This window comes from Ursus arctos, unplaced genomic scaffold (assembly GCF_023065955.2).
Source record: "Ursus arctos isolate Adak ecotype North America unplaced genomic scaffold, UrsArc2.0 scaffold_13, whole genome shotgun sequence".
NCBI lineage: Eukaryota > Metazoa > Chordata > Mammalia > Carnivora > Ursidae > Ursus > Ursus arctos.
In genome coordinates, this window is record NW_026622797.1 from 51,570,698 (window position 1) to 51,591,068 (window position 20,371).

The 20,371-nt window shown below is 37.3% G+C and overlaps 1 protein-coding gene and 1 pseudogene across 3 annotated transcripts in view; both read left to right on the top strand.

Moving 5' to 3' along the window:
• Window positions 1-20,371, top strand: part of PDSS2 (decaprenyl diphosphate synthase subunit 2) — a 234,171-nt gene that overhangs the window by 7,286 nt on the left and 206,514 nt on the right. The gene's annotated exons all lie outside the window — the stretch shown is intronic.
• LOC130543566 (60S ribosomal protein L38-like) lies at window positions 5,779-15,858 on the top strand (annotated as a pseudogene).

Sequence of the window (20,371 nt, forward strand, 5' to 3'; positions counted from 1 at the left end):
ATTAACGGGAGAAAATAAAATTTAATAGCGTGTGTATGGGGAATCCACATAGACATGAAATTCCAAAGAAACGAAGCAAGGAGTTGGTTATATGAGCTGAGGAGAGGGGTAGGGGCCTGGGTATTACAAAGGGGAGAAAGACCATGAGCAGGAAGGTGAAAGGAGATGTTTGGAAAACAAATTTTGCCCTATTATTCAGGTAAGTTTCTTAGGTAAAAAGGAATCTCTGTTAATAGCTCTCTTCCTGGTATGAGCATGCAGCTGAGGGGGAGGTAAAGAGTTTTTCCTTGATCTGCTGGGTGTAGATTGCTTTAAACTCAAAATAATGTTCATGCCAAAGTAGCCAGTCTTGGGATATCCTGCCCTTGACCCCCTACGATACTGTATGATTCCATTTATACAACATTCTCAAAATGACAAAACTGTAGAGATGGAGAACAGGTTAATACTTGCTAGAGTCAGGGACAGTGTGGGGAGCAGGGAGGGTGTAAATACAAAGAGGTATGTTGTGGTGATGGAACATTTCAATATCTTGATTTTAATAGCGGTTACATGAATTTATACATGGGATAAAGGTGCTTAGAACTATGTACACCTACACATACACATACAAATGAATATAGGTTAAGGAAAATGCTGAAAATAGATAAGGCTGTAGTTTTTTCTTTTTTAAAAGATTTATGTATTTTTTTTTGAGAGAGAGCAGGGGGATGGGGCAGAGGGAGAGAATCCAAGCAGACTCCATGCTGAGTGCAGAGCCCTACGTGGGGCTTGCTCTCACGATCCATGAGATCATGACCTGAGCCAAAACCAAAAGCTATACACTTAACTGAGCCACTCAGACTCCCTAGGTCTGTAGTTTTGTTAACACTAATGTACCAATGTTAATTTTTGGTTTTCATACTGTATTATAGCTGAATACTGAGGAAGGCCAGATGAAGGATCCATAGGACTCTATACTATTTTTGTAACTTTCTGCAAGTCTGTAATTATTTCATTATTTTAAAAAGCTGAAAAGAATCACTTTGAATTGAGAGAGAGAATGAGTGAGTGAATGAACCAGCAAACAAGCAGTAGGCCTGGGAGACGGGACACCTGTATGTTCTAGTTTCATCTCTGTCAGTAGGTAACAGTATGACCCTAGGCAAGTTATTCCATGTTTTCTGGGCTTTCGTTTCCTCAGCAATGAAGTAAGGAGTTTGAATAAATGATTTCCAAAGGTGTTGCCATTTCTAGACTAGTACAGAAATTAGCGTTGTAATTGAATATGGCAGGTAAGGGAGCCATTGTCATTTCTCAAGCAGGGAATGAGCAGATTGGATGCAATGTGGTAACACAAATCTATAGTCCTTTTCCTACTATTTTAAAATCCTAAAGACTCAGAAAACAGAATGTTTTTCCAGGCTCATAAATCTGACCTGAACTGATGTGAGATTATTTATAGTCTTTCTTTATTCCACTTAATGTGAATATTCATGCATTTTGCTGCAGAAATATTCATGTGTTTGATTACAGGGTGCTGCCCCAGATCCTGCTGGAGTGCTGGGTAAAATGCACTTTGCTAAAATCAGAAAAATTTTGAATTGGTTGAAACCAACTTTGGATGAGGGATTGTGGACCTGTCCAAGCTGGACAGTGGGCTGTAGTATGGAATAGAAGCCCCAGTACGTGATGTAGATTGGTAATGTGGAGGTTGAAAGTAGCAACAGTGCATCAACCTTCACTTCCTCACAACTTGTACCCTATGGTTCATTATTATCTTGCTGATTAAATGTGATTATCCACTTGTGCAATATATATATTTTTTTATTTTTAATCATTTAAATTTCTGTATAAATCATTACAGATCTCCCCTACTATCTGAAAGTAGAGCATTCCTATGAAACCTTCCATAAGCCAAAATGGCATCAAGCAAAAGAAGCAATTACCATTAATTTATATGGAAATTTTTTTGAGTGTTTCCAGACCCAAAAAATAATCTCCCTTCGGCTTTTTTTGATACCTTAGGACACATCTTGCTAACGAATTCACAAAATAAATTGAGATAAAGCACAGATGCTCACAGACATGGTTCAAAGCTATGGCAGCTTGATGCTGAGATGCTGAGTGTAGTTCCCAAGGAAGGAGCTTGGCGGTGCCACTCTCGCTGCTTGGGGTGCACACTGCTTCTGTAACGGCTCACTGCAAAACAAACATTGAACGCTATTTTTGCTTTTTGCGTTTTTTCATAAAAGTGAAAATCGTCTTTGTATTTCTTTTGGTTAGTGAAAATGTACTAATGTATGCCTTTTGTAAAGCAAAGTGGCTTTAACGTGAACTTTTGAAAGGCAGGGGATACCCGTATTATTTTGTTTAAAGTACTTTTAGTTTTATATATACCTACTGTCAAGAACTTAAATGCTCTTAATAATCATATAGAGGACCCTTTATTGTTTCTAAGGTAATGACATACTTTTCTCATATAGAATTAAATTTTTGTTGTTTATACGTAGTTGATTTCATTGACCAATATGGCCTTATTTGTTTTCATTGATTACTGTTGACATAATTGGCTTTTAGGATTACATTTTTGTTTAAATACTCTTTTTACTTTTGCCTTGATCTCTATTGCACATTTAGGTAGATAGGATTAATTTAGTATGCATTTAGTGGAGACAAATTATGACATTTCATCTCTCTCTCTAAGGGGGTGTTGATTCCTTGGCAGAGACTTTTTATTCCTGACTGAGTTCACTACAGTTACTTGGCTACCTATAAAACCTTATTAGTCTTTTCTGCATGTTAAAATTCTTCAGAGATCTTTGAATTTATTATTAGAAATTTAACTTTAGTCTCTTCCATGTTTATAAAAGACCCTTTTTAGATTCAGTTCTGTAATTACTGACTGAAAACCTGCATTACTTATGAAGGACTTTTTTTTTTTTTTTGGATGACTAGGAGAAAATTAAAAATTTTAATTCATTCCACAAATATTTGAGGTGCTCTTGGCATGGAATGTACAAACAAGAATAAGACACAGTTGCTTCCCTTCAGAAATTCATCAGAGATGGTATAGTGAGCATGAGCTCTAGAATCAGACTGTTTAGATTTATATCCTGTCTCTGCCACTACCAAGCTATGTGATCTCAGGCTACTTCCTTAACCTCTTTGTGTTTTAGTGTCCTCATTTCTAAAATGAGGATAATAATAGTACCCATATCTTAGGGTTTTATGAAGATTAAATGGGTAAATATAGGTAAAGTGCTTTGAACAGTATCTGGCACATAGAAAGTATCCAAATGTTAGCAATTTTCATTATTATTGGAAATTCATTTTAGTGGGGAGATGTGCAAATAGTGAGAGTACCATGGGATAAATGCTATAGTATTGTGAACAATATGCTGTAGAGACAGAGAGGTTTAAAAAATATCTCTACAGAAAATTGAAGACTTTGAAAGATGAGATGACCTAAGAGTTGGGTCACGTTGAATGAAAAGGAAATGACCAAGGCAGGAAAATAAATTAAAACAGAAGAAGTTGCTTAGCCAGGGGTAGGGAAGTGGTAGTTTGATGTAGGCTGAACACGGGGTGGGATGAGACAAAAAGGATAGGTTGAACATACATGTCTGCTTCTGCCAAGACAGAGTAACCAATGCTAAACTTTACCTTCCACTGTAAACAAATAGGAAACAGGACAAAAAATATGAAACAATTGTGTTCTTGGAGAACGAGGCAGTACAGGATTGTGATTCCTATGAAAGGGAAAACAGATGAGGTGAGAACTATCACTCTGGCTTTGTACTGGTAGGTATTTTCCAATATCAATATCCAATATGTGTTTCCAATAGCAACACATAGAGGGGGAACTCGAGCAGAGGATGGTGAGTATCAGTGAGTTTGAGGCAGATCAGATTTTGGGGGAGTGGAGGCAGCTGGAATTTGTGGGGCAGAATACAGAAGAGGAGGGAGTATACAAAGAAAGGCTCCAGAAATCTGAGGTGCCCAGTTGAGTCAATTGTTGAAGTATAAGCAGCACATGCCTAGGATGAAAATCTCTGAGGCTGGGGAGCTATAAGCTGTACAATTCTCAGAGTTTTCACGGAACTGGGAGGCATTTGCGTTCCAACTGGACGTTATGGAAAGACTTTGTTGAACAGCCAGGCACTCAGTGGAGACCCCAGAAAATTATGCCTTAGTCATAGGGATAAACCAACTTTAGAGTGCAGCCTGCTCCAGAACCTCCCTGCCAAAGTGAAGCAGCAAGTCTCAAAAAGATCAAGCTGACCCAAAGTAATTGAACTGCCAGGCAAAGCACGCCAAAACTCTTAAAAGGAAGACTATAAAATCCGGACACTCAACAACACAATATAACAATATCCAACATCCAATTAAACATTACAGGCCATTTCAAGAAGCAGGAAAATATGACACATACCAGGAGAAAAATTAGTCAATAGAAACAGATCTGTAAGACACAGACGATGGAATCAGCAGACAAGACTTATTATAAATATACTCAAGTTTTTATTTTTATTTATTTATTTTAACTTTAAAATCATTTTTTAATTTAAATTCAATTAACATATAATGTATTATTGGTTTCAGAGATACAGGTCTGTGATTCATCAGTCTTATATAATGCTCATTACATCACATGCCCTCCTTAATGTCCATCACTCAGTTACCCCATCCTTCCACCCCTCTCCCCTCCAGCAACCCTCAGTTTGTTTCCTGTGGTTAAGAGTCTCTTATGGTTTGTCTCCCTCTCTGGTTTCGTCTTGTTTTATTTTTTTCCTCTCTTCCCCTATGATCCTCTGTTTTGTTTCTTAAATTCCACATATCAGTGAGATCATATGATAATTGTCTTTCTCTGATTGACTTATTTTGCTTAGCATATACCCTCTAGTTCCACCCACATTGTTACAAATGGCAAGCTTTCTTTTTTTTTGTGGCTGCATAATATTTTGTTGTATATATATATAACCACATCTTCTTTATCCATTCATTAGTCAATGGACACCTGGGCTCTTTCCATAGTTTGGCTATTGTGGACATTGCTGCTATAAACATTGGGGTGCAGGTGCCCCTTTGAATCACTACATTTGTATCTTTGGGGTAAATACCCAGTAATGCAATTGCTTGGTCATAGGGTACTTTATTTCCAATTTTTTGAGGAACCTCCATACTATTTTCCAGAGTGGCTGCACCAGCTTGCATTCCCACCAATAGTGTAGGAGGGTTCTCTGCTCAAGTTTTTAAAAGAAAACATGGATAATGATAAAAGTGATAGAAAAAATATATGTCAAGAGTAATATCTGTGACTGAAAGTTTGGTATGTAAAAGGAAAAAAATTATCTGGGTTGGCTCAACAGCAGATTAGACCCTGAAGAAGAAAGGTAAGTGAACTGAAGACATAGCAACAGGTACCCTTTTCAATCTGATACAGAGGCTCCATGAAAAATTATAGCTAATATTCTTAATAGTGAAAGACTGAATGTTTTCTAGGACAGGACTCAAGAGAAGGATATTCTCCTTACCTCTTCTGTTTAAAATTTTACCAGAAGTTCTAGCCAGTCAAGAAAAAGAATTTAGGGGCGCCTGGGTGGCACAGCAGTTAAGCGTCTGCCTTCGGCTCAGGGCGTGATCCCGGCGATCTGGGATCGAGCCCCACATCAGGCTCTTCTGCTATGAGCCTGCTTCTTCCTCTCCCACTCCCCCTGCTTGTGTTCCCTCTCTCGCTGGCTGTCTCTATCCCTGTCAAATAAATAAAATCTTTAAAAAAAAAAAAAAAAAAGAATTTAAAGGTATTTTGGATTAGAAAAGAAAAGCAAGTCGTAATTACTAAATAACATCACATGCTAGGAAATCCCTGAGAATTTACAAAAAAGCTGCTAGAACTGATAAGTGAGTATAGCAAGCATAAGACGTATAATGTCAAAATATACAAACCAATTGTGTTTCCTTATATCAGCAATGAACAGTTGGAAAATGGATTTGCAGAATGTTTGCAATAGTATCAAAAACAAATGCTGAGGGATAAATTTAACAAAATATAAACAAAGTCTGTACATTGAGAGCTATAGAACACTGATGAGGAAATCAATAGTGACCTAAATATACCCTGTTCATGGATTGGAAGAGTTAATATTATTAAAATGTCAGTTCTTCCCAAATTCATCCATAGATTTAACATAATCCCAATCAAAATTTCTACAGGTGATTTTTTGGTCAAAATTATCCTACAATTTGTGATTGCTAAGATCCACAATAGCTAAAACAATTTTGAAAAATAACCCTGTAATGCTAGCATTACATGATTTCAAAACTTCCTAGATAGCTACAATAAGCAAGACTATGAGGGATTGGTATACAGACAGGCATATACATCATTATGACTGAATATAGTTCTGAAATGGACCCACAACTCTATATGGTAATCCATTTTTGACAAAGGTAGCAAAGCAGTTCAGTGGGCAAAGGATAGTATTTTCAACAAATGGCGCTGGGGGGAGATCTCATGCCATAAAGAACAGTCACCCTGAAATGGATCCTATACCTAAACATGAAAACTAAGATATGAACATTCTGAAAGAAAGCACAGGAAAAAAATTGTGACTTTGAACTAAGCAGAGAATTTTTAGAAAGCATGAAGTGTAAAAGAAAAAAAGAAAAATTAGAGTTCATTACATTTTAAAACTGCACTTTTAAAAATGCTGTTAAGAAAATGGCAATGGGGTGCCTAGGTGGCTTAGTCAGTCGGTTGAGCATCCAATCTTGGTTTCAGCTCAGGTCATGATCCCAAGGGTTGTGGAAATCAAGCCCCTCCTTGGGCTCCACACTCAGCAGGGAGTCTGCTTGAAGACTCCCTCCCTCTGCCCCTCCTCTTGGATGTGTGCACTCTCTCCCTCTCTCTCTCTCTCTTAAATAAATAAAAAAAAGGAAAACAGAAAACGGCAAGCCACAGAGTGGGAGAAAATATACACGTCTGACAAAGGGCTAGAACATATAAAGAAGTCTTACCACTCAAGAAGACAATCAATTTAAAAATTGGAGAAGATTTGGACATTTTACCAGAGAACTTGCCAAGAACTTACCTAGCCAATTAGTATGTGAAAACATGCTTAACATCATTTGTCACCTGGAAATGCAAAGTAAAACCAGAATGAGATGTCACTACATACAACCAAGAATGACTAACTTTAGGAAGTCTGACCGTAAATGTTCGTGAGAATGTGGAGCAGCTGGAACTGTACTATACTGCTAATGGGACTGTAAAATAGTACAATCACTTTGAAGAACTATTTGGTCGCTGTGTGTGTGTTTTTTTTTTAAAGTTAAGCATATCCTTGTACCTTATAATCCAGCAATCCCACTCCTGGGTTTTAAAATGATAGTGAATGGAAACGAATATGCAGTCAGAGATTTTAACACCATTATTCAGAGCAGTTTTATTTGCTGTAGCCATAAACTGGAAACAATCCAAATGTCTATTTAAGGTGAATGGAATATCCTTCAGAAAGAAAAAGGAATTGATTAATGATTCACTCAATAACATGGATGGATCTCAAGAACACTATGCAGAGTGAACGAAGGCAGATACAAAGGAGTGCATACCTGTATGATTTTATTTACATGAAAAATCTAGAATAAGTAAAATTATGGTGACAGACAGCATCCACTTTGTTGTTTGCTTGGGGCCATAAAGGTGAAAAAAGGAAATTTTAGGCTACTAGAAATGTATCATATCTTTATTGTTGTGGTGGTTACACAGATGTATACATCTGGCAAAACATTTTACCGTACACTTAAAATGGATACGTTTTATTGTCAGTGAGTGTTATTGAATGTGTCATGTTTATTGCTAAAGGGTGTTCCTTTGCATGGAATATAAGCAATTTGTTTATCTGTTCACCTTAAATGAACATTTTGATTGTTTCTAGCTTTTGGCTACTGTGAATAAAGTGCAATGAATTAAAGTTTTTAAAAAAATAAAAGAAAGGAAAAGTTGTAGCTAGATTTGGAGGTGCTTCTTTATGTAGTGTTAAGATGTAATTTTATTTTGAGGTCAGTGGAAACCACTAAGGTTAAGTAGTAGAGAGACTTGAATAGATGTGTCTTTTGAAAGCTGACTTTCGCAGCTGTGAAGGTTGTGGGTTGCAGAAAAAGAAAAACTGGAGGCAGGAAGACCTGGCAGAAGATTGCTATAATCTATTAATTTCTCTCCCTGCCCAGCTTTATCAGGGTGAATGGTCAAGTAAATTATATATGTTGAAAGTGTACAACATGATTATTTGATGTATGTGTACATTGTAGAATGATTACCTCACACAGTTACCTTTGTGTGTGCCCGATGTGTGTGGTGAGAATGCTTAAGATCTACTCTCATAGTAGATTTCAAGTATACAGTAAAGTGTTATTAACTTAGTTACCATGCTGTACATTAGATCCTCGGTACTTATTTTCTTATAAGCTTATACCCTTTGACCAGCATCTTCCCATTTTTCCTACCCCCCAGTACCTGGTAATCATCATTCTGCTGTCTTTTTATATGGGTTGAGTTTGTCCCTTCCCCCCCCCTTTTTTTCAGATTCCACATTTAAGTGAGATCATACAGTATTTGTCTTTGTCTGGCTTATTTTATTTAGCATAATGTCCTCTGGGTTTATCCATGTTTTTGCAAATGGCAGGATTTCCTTCTTTCTCATGATTGAATAATATTTCACTGTGTGTGTGTATTTATGTATCACATATTCGTTACCATTTATCAGTCGATGAACATTTAAGTTGTTCCCATATCTTGGCTTTCATGAATAATGCTGAACATGGGAGTATAGATATCACTTCAGGACAGTGTTTCCATTTCCTTCAGATAGATACCTAGAAGTGGGATTGCTGGATTGTGTGATAGTTCTATTTTTAATTTTTTCAGGACCCTCCATAATTCCATAATTATTTACATACCCACCAATTTACATACCCACCAGAAGTGCACAAGAGTTTCCTTTTCTCCTCATCCTCACCAATACTTGTTATCTCTTGTCTTTCACTAAAAGTCATTCTAACAGGTGTGGAGTGATATCTCATTGTAGTTTTGATTTACATTTCCCTAATGATTAGTGTTGAGCACCTTTTCATGTACTTGATCGCCCTCTCTGTTTTCTTTGAGAAAATGTCTTTTCAGGTCTTTTGCCCATATTTTCATTGGATTATTATTGCTATTATTATTTTGCTATTGAGATATATGGTTTGCAGATATTTTCTCCCATTCCGTAGGCACCTTTTCATTGCATTGGTTGTTTCCTTTGCTGTACAGAAGCTTTCAGTTTGATGTAGTCTTACTTGTTTATTTTTTGTTTTGTTGCCTTTGTTTTTAGTGTCATATTCCACAAATCATTGCTAAGACCAATGTCAAGGAGATTTTTACCTATTCTCTTTTGGAGTTTTACAGTTTCAGGTCTTACAAATAAGTCTTTAATCTGCTTCAAGTTAATTTTTGTGAATGGTGTAAGACAGAGGTCCAGTTTCATTCTTCCATTCATTTCTTCTTTCAGCAGCTGGTCAAGTGTGTCCCCTAGTGGCCAGGTACTGTGCTTATTACCAGGGGATTCAAAGAACACAAGGCCCTGGACTGCATCTCCCCTACCCCTCAACACAATTTATATTCCAATAAGGGAAATAGATGCATAAAACAGTAAGAGTAATAAAATATTACACATGTTGGACTAAAAGTGTTTTCAAGCAAAATGAAGACACAAAGAATAGAGGGGTCCACTAGGCAGGGGCTAATGAATCAAGAATGCTCAGTGAAATGACTTGAGTTACATATTGAAAATTGAGAAGATATTCTTGGTGATAAAGGAATGATGAAGGTAGGGTATGAACTTGGGCAGTGGTGGTGGAGATGAGTTATAAAAAAAGGATAAGGTACTTTTGCAAAGTGGAGTTGACAGGACTTGGTAATTTTGAGAGTAAGAGAACAGAGTTGAAGTAAGCTGAATAATTGAGTATGTTGAGGTACCGTTAATTGATAGAGGGTATACAGGATGAGAAGCATGTTTGGTACAGAGTAGAGGGGGAAATTGTGTAGATTTATTGAACTTGAAGTGTTTGTGGCATGTGGAGATGTCCAAAATGCAGTTAGAATGGGTCCAGTGCTCCTAATGGAAGTAGGCATGAACTGGAGTTGGAAGGTACGATTTGAAGCCATAGGGATTTATGATCTTTTAGGAAGGGGGTATAGAATAATGTCAGTGTTGTTCGGTTGCAAAGAAAGAAATTGATTTTGGATTACTTAAGCAAATACAAGAAATTTATTGGAAGGATACTAGGTAGATCACAGTTTTGAAGGGGGAGTTAAAAATCAGGCCTTAGGAAGAATGGAAACTGGGGAAGCTCTAAGGGTTATCAGAAGCACGGATTTAGGGACAATTTCTCTGCAGTTGAGCACTGTTGCCAGGAAGTTTTGGCTCTGGCTGCCTTTTATCCTCATGGCTCCTCAAAGATCAAATTCCTGCGAAGGAGGATTCAATGGCCTTTCTTTCATCTTATAACTGTGGTAGATCAGTTCCTTTACTGGCAAATGGTGTACTGTGAGCAGCCCTGCCTGTGTCATTGGCCTCTCCTTTGGTCAGTTAGGGGTAACTACTGTATTTCAGATCAACTCAAACCTCATAGAATAAGGGAAAGGAATTTCCTTGAAGGAGAGTGAAATGTTATGAGACGAAGGAAGAATAGGTTCTGGGCAGGACGCCCCCCCTTAATCCTGAGCTTAGTGGTCACAGAGTACCCTTCATGAAGCCATAGGTGCAGCTTGAGGGGTAGGTGGCATGTAGCAGGGTACAGTACACCCTTAGGGAGTGTAAATGATCTGATAGTCAACATAATTGTGCCTTCAGATCCCATTTGGGCCTGCACCTGTTTTTCTTGGAGATGGCCTGCTGGAATTTAGAATTAAATGCATCCAGTAACAGTTAATGATGAGCTACCAGATTGCATGGTCATATAATGTTGTTCTATTCAGTTTTCACCAGTCTACTAGTGAGCTTTTTTTCTCAAAAGGAAATAGTTACTTCATTTGCTTGCTGAAAGGGCCATGGCCTTGCTCCAAAAATGTTGGGGGGCTGGGGTGTATTAATTGGTGCTTTTTTACAGGTTCAACACAACATTATTGTAGGTGGAAGCATCTTTTGACTTGTCTGTACAGTAAAGTTGTGGGGGAGGAGGGCGGTTTGTGCACCTGCTGTTCAAGCAAGGGGTGCCCCACCCAGAACCTGGTTACCCCTTTGTCTCATATCAGCATCTCACCTTTCCTTTAGAAGTTTTAGAAATTTCCCCTAGAAATGCAGTGATTTTGATAAGGAAATGGAATTCATTCAGCTTCTACTTCGTACTTTTTACTATAATATTCCTTCTTCCTGAGCCAGGAGCCATTGTGCGATTTTGTCAATTTGTGGGAATATCTGAAGAGTAGGATGTGTCTGGGTCTCACAATGACTACTGTGAGAAGAGGCTGAGTTAGAACTCCACCTTTCTCATGACTCATAAATCGTCAGTCTGACCTGTGAACCAGTGATATTCTTAATTCCTAAGAATTAATGTTAGCTCAGAGCTAGTAGGTAATCATCCTCGAGGGCATTGGGTATTTCCTTCTCACCAGCTCATGATTACCTGGGTAAGTGGCTGGTAGGTTCTTTGGAAAAAGGGAAGCCCATGGTGTAATCCTAATGAATTAGGTTTCAGATACCCATTTCTCTCTCTTCTCATATTGCTCATTACCACTGTGTTGCCAACTTCTTTTCATCAATACTGTTGTATTCTATAATTATCCCTTCTTTATCCTTCTGCAGGAGTCAGAATTTCCCTGTGTGTGTGTGTGTAACACCTTAGAGGCCCTTTAGTTACCAAAAAATATTCGTCTGTGCTTGTGGCTTGAAGAGTTCAATGAATGTTTTTCTAAAAATAGCTGCCTTGGAGTAGGTTTTTAAAATGGGCACTAGATGTTAACCATTCAGATAGTTGTTTCTGATTTAATGCTTATTTGAAGTTCTAGATACAAATCTTCAGTTTATGGAGTGCAGCTGCATTTGCTTTTCTTCCTATGACTCACCAAAGCTTACTCAAAGCCTTTCATTTTTTTCTATTTTTGTATACTGGAACTTCATTTTAACAAATATTTAAAAATAGTTTCAAAAATTACCATTCTTCTGGAATCTCCTTGGAAGTTTATTTCATTTGCTCCAAAGACTTTTTTTTCTTTTTTAAAGCAAACTGAATTGGTTTTATTTCCAGAGGTGTGAGGCTAGAGATAGGTCTCGTAAGTATTAGACCATACTCTAAAAACTTAACAGTAGTGTTTTGAATTTTTCGAACATTGATAATTTGCATGAACATATTCTTTATAACATTTAATAATTACAGGGGCTTTGTTACAGGTGCTTTCTGTATCGTAAATTATTAAATATCTACAAGTAAATGAAATTTATTTTATACTCAAAATAGAAATGGCTTCACACATCTGCTTCACCATTTCTGACTTGAGATTTCTTTTACGTTGCTGTATATTTAAAAGGAATGCCATTTATTTTCACAGGTCTAATAGTATATACAAAGCTTTTATTAAAAGCATTTTTATGTAGTACTAATTGTTTTTAAGTATTATGTATTTTCTCACATACTTTTTGTTCTGTAGTACCCATGATTAAACACAAGAGTGACAATAGAGTGTGCATGATACAATTTTGTGAGAACATAGAAAGGAGCTCCAGAAATGAACATCTAAGAAATCGATAGTCCTGGCCTTAGGAATTTTTTTATAAAGCTATTTTATTTTATTTTTTTAAAGATTTATTTATTTATTTGAGAGAGAGAGAGCATGAGTGTGAGGGGTAGAGGGAGAGACAATCTCAAGCAGACTCCGTGCTGAGCACAGAGCCTGACATGGGTTTTGATCCCAGGACCCTTAGCCAAGATCATGACCTTAACTTCAGTTGGATGCTTAACTGACTGTGCCACCCAGGTGTCCCCTGACTGTAGAATTTTAATCTAAGTTTAAAAGTATTCTTGCATGTACCTGGTCAACTTAGGAAACAACTGGGGTGGAGTTTGAAAGATATGCTGCACTGTACAAATACAAGGTAGAAGTGGAGTCCTAGGACTGTTATCATGAGAAAGAGTAGCTGTGGAAGCTGTGTGGTATAGTGGAAAAAAACATAGTTTTGGAAGATGACTGAAGTGGATTCAGCCCTGGCTTTTGTCATTTATTAGCTGCTGTTTGGGCATGTTAACTACTCAGACCTTCTGTTTTCTCATCAGCAAAAATGGGAATAATAATACCTATCTTGTTGTGAGTCTTGAATGAAAGACTTAGGTGACGACGTAGTTTTATTTTTCCCTCCCTAACTGGAGAATAGGAAATATCCTTGGCAAAAATAAACATCCTTTCTCATGATCCCAGGGTCCTGGGATCAAGCCCCGCATCGGGCTCCCTGCTCAGTGAGGAGTCTGTTTCTCCCTCCCACTCTGCTCCTCCCCCTGCTTGTGCTCTCTCTCTCTTTCTATCTCAAATAAATAAATAAAATCTTTAAAAAAAATAAACATCCTTTCTGAAGCAAAATATAGATTAATATTGCATTAGTTTATTATATTTTCATTAATGAATTGTAAGTAAAATAGGATCGACTGATGGGTTAGGAATATGAAGAAAGTAGTGGTTGCTGATTAACATGCAGCCCTGAATTAGATTTTAGACTTTTAAGTTGGTTTAGTATAAAGGAGTTCAAAATATGAATACAGTTGGCTGCTGTGGATGGGTTACAAACCCAGACAAAGTAGAAAATAGGGAGCCAGTGGTCTCTTAGATGGGTGAGAATAATATCTGTCAAGAGGTTTTGTAATCTATAAGTCATTTTAACAACGAATAAGGTACTATCACTTTTTTACCCTTTCCAGGATTAAGGGGGAAACATCTGAGGGTGGTATATCTCCCAGACTCTCCAGCATACCCCTGTCCACGGGTAAATTGGCTGTTATTTAAGCAGTCATCGCTGCTACAGGAACCATGGGGGCACTTACATGTCCCAGTAGTTAGGGGCCTAAGACAAATGTTTAGATATGGTGATGCCCAGTCTAGTTTTATGGATTATAAGCAAGGTGCCTGGCTCTTTATATGCATGTCAGATCTTGAAATCTCACTGAATGGCAGTTTGGTAAGTTACCTGCAGATAGATAAATTCTAACCTTCTGTGATACGGAGTCATAGATTCTTGAGGAGCTTCCCATTTTCTGTAGGATACAGTTTGGCCTGTGTGTGGCAAAACATTCCTTCCTTCCTTTCTAGTCACTTCTGCCACTCTCTCCCATTTCCACCCTAAGCTGTAGCCACAGGAAGTAAACCATCTACGTTCATACCTGGTAAACATTGCTTAACTCAGGACTCTACTCAAGTATTAGCCCTTTTGATAAGTTTTCCATGATTTCTCCAGTTTATTTATTTATTTTTTTTTAAGGTTTTTATTTATTTATTCGACAGAGATAGAGTCAGCCAGTGAGAGAGGGAACACAAGCAGGGGGAGTGGGAGAGGAAGAAGCAGGCTCATAGCAGAGGAGCCTGATGTGGGGCTCAATCCCAGAACGCCGGGATCACGCCCTGAGCCGAAGGCAGACGCTTAACCGCTGTGCCACCCAGGCGCCCCTAATTTCTCCAGTTTAAATTGCTCATTCCTCCAGCTGTCTCTTTGAAGAATCAGAAGATGTGACACCATCGAGCTTTCATTCTCCATGGTCTTGATCAGCTGGTGTCAAGTGGTGGCTGCTTCCTTTAGACTGGGCATATGTTATACACTTTATATATAAGTCTATTTGTCAATTATTCCTCAGTAAAGCTGGGAGAAAAAAGATTGTACATATGTTCTTCAGTTCACCATTTGAGATACATCAGTTACACCTGACCACTTCATGGATTAATTGGCCTATTTGGATCCTTTATTTTGGACCTCTGATTTTGATATAAATATTTCTAAGACTATGATCTTTTTGAAAGAAATGACTTTGTCTTTATATTCCTATTGCCCAGCATATACTTGACACATAGAATGCCTTCAAGCAGTATTCAGAATTTAATTGAATGGAGTAAAACCTTTCCCAGCCAGAGGACTTTGCCTTTTTCCTCACCTTCGTTTGAGTCATTACTTTAATTAGATCCTGATATTTATTTTACGTGTTTTTCTTCATAGTGTAGAACGTCATGGTTGGAGATCGTGATCAAATCCTCCCAAAGACAGAGAAAGAAAAAAAATGCACTTAAATTGCAGCAGGATTGATTAAAATTAGGTGGGGCAAGCTTTCCTAGCTGTAACATTTGTTAGGGGTGGATTGCAGAAATGTTGTTGAGTCTTTTTATTTTGAAATCTTCACAGGACTGGCATACACCTTCTTGAAGGCTGACCAAGAAGAGTAGTATAAAATTCCTTATGAGGCTGTTCAGTGCACTACTGAGTGACCAGAATGTTTAGAAAATTTTGACTATATGTAATATATAGTATGAAAATACATTAGCTTTCAGAACTGCCTGAAAACAGAAGTCTCGCTCTTTTCCATCCTCGCTTTTTGCCGCTTGCTGTGCCAGCCATGTGCTCTCCTGCACCCCTCGAGGCCATGCCTCACAAAATTGAAGAAATCAAGGACTTTATACTCATGGCCATGTGAACAGATGCCAAACCTGTCAACATCAAGAAAAATAAGGATAATGTGAAGTTTAAAGTTCAGTGCAGCAGATACCTTTATACCTTGGTCATCAGAGACAAAGAGAAGGCAGAGAAACTGAAGCAGTCCCTGCCCCCAGGTTTGGCAGTGAAGGAGCATAAATGAAACTGGCACACTGATCTGAACTGTATATATACATATATACATATATATGTATATATATTAGTTTTCAGATACTATAGATTTAGAATTTGAAATTCTAATCAGCAGGTGTACAACTTCTGCAAAAAATGTATAATTTGTTATTCTATAATTTGCTCCTCTATCAAAAACAGCTGTCTACAGATAGTGCTTCATCCTGTTGGCAAATTCATTACAAATGCAGGAAGTAATTCCTGTTTCATATGATTGTGATTTGTAAAAATAATTTAGGTGTAAGCTATCCACAAACCATTTTTTTTTTTTTTTAGTAACAAACCTATCTAAATCCTTATATTTTGGCATTACACACGAGTGTCATAAGTTTAAATGCTGGGACATCCGGGCACAAATAAAAGAAAGGGCTCATTTAGGATGGAATGGCAAACATTCTAATTGGGAGGGTCCTCATTTTGATTTCTGCCCTCCTGCCCCCACCCCTTAACCAAAAACCAAAGCAAAACATCTGGAGTTATTTAGGCAGTATAAATATTCTTAAAAGAATGGACCCCTAATCATAAAGCCTTTCTGGCACTGAAAGATGTTTTTGGATAGATAGAATTCACATGATTGGCAAAAATATCTTTGAATTCATAAAGGCTCCCATAAGTCGTGAGTGGAGAGTTTGGGAGTATGGCGGACTGAGGCTGTTGGAATTCATCATAGGCTTTTATAGGAAAGCGGTCAATTAGTGCACAGGCGTTACTCTCTCAGCTTTTCCCTTAGAGTAGGCTCCAAGAAAGGTGGCTTATTTCCTGTTAAATGATGGTTGTTTCACTTTGAAAGAAATGTGGCATAGGTATAAATTTAGTTTTATTCTCTTTTCACGTGTTTAAACAAGTTTTGCTGCAGGGAGACAAGGAGAAAACAATGCCCTTCAAAGCCCCTATTGTTATCCTCTGCTTTCTAGTTCTGTCCGTAAGACAGAAAGTAGGGAGCAGGAATAGTAGCTAAGCATTGAAAAAAACCACACACACATTAGTGTCAATTAAGGAGGGGAATTGAAAGGTATAGCTGTGTTACAGTTAGTCAACCAATATTTATTGACCATCAACTGTGTATTAAAACACAATGACGGATTTGTTGAGATAAAAAGGGTTTCTATACTCCAAGGACATAGAGTATTCTTGAGGAACCTAGATATAAATCTGTGAAGCTCAAGTGATAATGTAAGATAAAAATAATTTCATCATAATTGTTAGTAATTGCCAAATGGAAGATTTAGGTAAGTGCTACAGGAGTTCAAGTCAGGGATAGACCACTGTGGGCTGACTAACCCGGAGGGTTCTGTGGAAGAATTTTGAGCAGCTGCTTGAAGAATGGGTAGATTTTGGACTGATGGAAAATAGGAAGAAGATAATTTTGCCCTTCCCTTTCACTGGAATATCATATGTGGAATTTGGAAAGAGTAGAATTAGTATCATATTAATTTGGGGTCAAAATCCGCAGTTAACCATGTGGCAGAACTTTAATGAACCTGAGAAAACCTCTTGTTGATTTCAGCATATTGTAAGTTTCCTTAATTCAGGTCTATAAAACAAAAACAAAACATTTTTAAAACACTGGAAGGCATAGAGAAAGTGATGCCATCCAGGATATTCACTTTGAAAGCAGCAGTGTTTATATTTTAAAGTTGGACATTTCAAGCAGTTTCACTGAGGGAAGGAACACACACAAAGGAGCCATGTGTCTCCACTTGAGAAACTTTGACTTTCAGCTGCACAGAAAGCTCTGGTAACTCCAAAGCATCAAATAAGCTTTCTCAGATTCTAATCTTCTTACAAGTTACCAATATAAAGAAGAAACGGTTTTTCTCTATGCCTTCTTTCTTATCCTCAGGACTAAAGTGATTATATTTTTCTCAAGATCAAGTTAAGGAAGATATCATTCTTTTCCTTCTATTTTCTTTTCCCTTTTTCCTGTCCTTCCTTCCTTTACTATATATTCATTGTAGAGTGCACTTGTGAGTACATTTTAATAAATTATCTACTTAAAAATATCTAAATCTGTACTCATTGCTGTTTACAGCTAGATGTAATAGAGATGTAGAGGTTATCAAATTTATGGCGAATGGGCATATATAGCCCTTGGGTTGCATGGATTTTTTTAAAAGCACAGCTGGTCAAGTTTTATTTGTTTTTAGGCTAGAAATGAATGACGTCTTTTCAGGAACCTGGAGGAATCATAAAGAAAAAGCAAATGTTTCTGTATCAGAGAGGATAGTTTTATTTTTTTCTGGGAGACTAAAACCATTAAGTAGGTTTTTAGCATTATTGTATACAAAATCTCTAGTTGAAAAAGAGCCTTCTTTATTCTTTAGTATGTGTTACTTGATTTTAAAAATTTAATCTCATTTTTATATAAAACATGTCACTGTTAGGGGCGCCTGGGTGGCACAGCGGTTAAGCGTCTGCCTTCGGCTCAGGGCGTGATCCCTGCTTTATGGGATCAAGCCCCACATCAGGCTCCTCTGCTATGAGCCTGCTTCTTCCTCTCCCACTCCCCCTGCTTGTGTTCCCTCTCTCGCTGGCTGTCTCTATCTTTGTCAAATAAATAAATAAAATCTTAAAAAAAAAAGGTAGTAATTAAAAAAAAAAAAGTCACTGTTAGACCACATAGAAATTTATTTTAAAAGTACCCATAATCTTACCATCTAGAAATAGCTAGTATTACTTTTTTGGTGTATAGTCTGCAGGACTATAAAAATGAGTTTGTCCATGTGTGTATTTTTGTTTCTATAGCAGTATATAGAGAATTGCTTTTAATGTTAAATGAACTTAATTTTTAATAACTACCTTATATTCCTTGTATAGATATACCATAAGTTGGATATTTTTCCTCCTAAATTTGATGTAATGTCTTTCCCTAGCCCTAGGTCTCAAAGATGTTTTCGTATATTTTCTTCTAGAAGTTTTAGTGTACATGTTAAATACATGCAGTTTATTGTATGCCAATTACACCTCAGTAAAGCTGCTTAAATTAAAAACAAATAAAATTTAAAAAATAACAGTTTTATAGTTTCATGCTTTACGTTTAAATCCATGATCCATTTTGCATTCGTTTTTGTGTATAGCATGAATTTTAAGTCAAAGTTCTTTTTTTTTTTTCCTGTCTGTGAACGTCCAGTTATTTCAGCATAATTTGTTGAAAAGACGACCCGAGCTCCACTGAACTGCGCGTGCACCTCTGTCAAAAAGCAGTTGGTGTATTTGTATCGATCCGTTTCTGGGTTCTCTGTTTCATTGATCTATGCTTCTGTTCTTCTGCCAATACAACAGTGTCTTGATTTTGATGGCTATGTAGTAAGACTTAAAATCAGATAAAGTGATTCCTCCTACATTATTCTTCTTTTGGATAATTATTTTAGAATAAACTTGTTTATATCTGTCATAGTTGTGATGGTGGCAGCAAAACCTGGCACCTCTCCAGATTGCCTGTGTGTGTGGGACTAGCTATGGCTGAGGTCAGTAGAAGGTGACAGTACTTGGTTGGGGTGAGCTTCTGAACCCCAACTGAGCACAAGGGGGGAGGAAGAATTTTTTAGGGAGTAGGAAATGGTTCTTAATGTTAAACAGAGACATGCTATCATTTAACATTATTTTTGTAGAAAGTATTCCTTTCATGATATCAGTGAGACTATTATAGAGCATTTAAAATGACATTATCCTGCTTGAAAGCAAAGGAGTAGATGGCTAAATATTCAAGGACCCTTCTGTTGTTGTTTTCATTTTATCCACTGTTGTCAGGGACTTGGGTTTAGGTTTCTACAGCAACCACAGTCTGGACTACATAATACCAACACTTTGTGTGCATGTGGTGTTAACGCTGATGCCTTATACACTACATGTGGCAGAGTTGCAGTTGCTATGGAGATCAATCTTTGGACACACTTGGTTGATAACGATGTCTCTCATATGTGGATTTTCCTGCTGAAAGAATATGAAGTGGTGCTACGAGTTGACCGAGAGATGCATAAGACTTGATCAATAATTTCTCTATAGCTGAGAATCTCACATTTGAAAGCCTTAAGTTACACATTTGCTCACAAATATACTAAAGTGTCTACGTGTGTGTTTAATAATATATGGCTTGATGCCTGGAAAGTGGAGTGAAAATATGACTTCAAAGAACACATTATCAGAGGAACTTCACTTCTCTTGGCTAGTCAACACCATTTAAAGAATATGCTGTAAAAAATTCAAAGACTAGATATCTTACATTTTTTAGTAGTCTTAAAATAAAGTCAATTGTCAGTAGAAAAGGGAAGGATGCACAGTTCTTGCGAACTACTCTAATTTGAATATGGGGCCTTGGGTAGCAGCTAAGAATCTTTTTCTTGGAGCATTGTATTTCTGAAGAGTCCTTTGAACTCCAGAAATGAGAAACATTGAGGAAGCAGAAGTGGTTTTATTTTTTCTTTTTCTTTGACAGTGCCAGTTAAATGAGGGTGCAGTCCTAGACCTCAGTTTAAACTAAGACAAACTGTTGCTGAGTG